This window comes from Dipodomys merriami, unplaced genomic scaffold (assembly GCF_024711535.1).
Source record: "Dipodomys merriami isolate MVZ:Mamm:240054 unplaced genomic scaffold, mDipMer1.0.p SCAF_298, whole genome shotgun sequence".
Taxonomy (NCBI): domain Eukaryota; kingdom Metazoa; phylum Chordata; class Mammalia; order Rodentia; family Heteromyidae; genus Dipodomys; species Dipodomys merriami.
Window position 1 is genome coordinate 711062 of NW_027204470.1, and position 1123 is coordinate 712184.

The window sequence follows — 1123 nt, forward strand, 5'->3', positions numbered from 1 at the left end:
CACAAGGACACCTTTGTACCTGAAGTAACACGCGTTTCAGAGACAACTTAGTAAAGAGAAAATATGAAATTTATATTGCTTATAAATACATTATCCATGAGTATATTCAATTCAAACTTTGTAAATTCTCTGTAAATTAAGGCGAATTTTAAAGGGGAAGAAGTTTCTCCGATATTTTTTTTTTGTGAGTGTATGTGCTGCGCATTATTTCTCAAATGTACATGAATTTGTTAACTCATGTTAAGTAGAGCAATAATAAGAGAAAGAGAAATTCTGTGTTTAAGTATAAGGGTTCAATACACTATAGAAGACTCTACGAATAAGACCACGTTGAAACAATAAAGCCAAGTCCAGTATGTAGATTTATGAAAGTGATAAAGAGAAAGCATTACTCTTAGGTGGAACAGGAAGTATGAGGCCACTCCCTTTCTAAATCACGCTTGCTAATGACACAACTTTGTAGAAAGTAGAATGGAAGAATAATTCTGTTTTCAATGCAAGTCAGATATAAGAGCATGGACTTAATTGGAAGAATAAGTCCATCTTGAGAGAGCAGGGATTATGCTAGCTATGAACTGGTAGATAAGATCACATTTTTTCTTTCCTTTACTTATATATTGTTTGTTGGTGGTGGTCTTTGAACTTGAACTCGGGGCCTGGGCACTATCCTTCTGCTATTCAGCTCAAGGCTAGTGCTCTAGCACTTGAGCCACAGTGCTGCTTCCAGTTTTCCTACAGTAAATTGGAGAAAAGTTTCTCTGGACTTTCCTATCTGGGCTGGCTTTGAACCCCAATCCTCAGATCTCAACACCACCCAGGTTAGGATCACATTTCTAACAGTGTAAACTCAGCATATGTAATGTGTATGTTTATCTATCTTTATATGAATTCTTGAGTTAAAAATCTGGGCTACAGCTTAGACTTTACACTCACAAAAATGTTTGTAGTTTAAAAGGTGATTCTACTGGATAAATAAAACCTAAGAATGTAAAGGAGACAGGACATTTCAGTTTGCATCCAGCCTGGGCAGAACAGTCGTTGAGAAACTATAATTAACCAGCCAAAAGCTTGATTGGAAGCATGGCTCAAGTATTGGAATACCAGTCATGAGCAAGATTGCTGA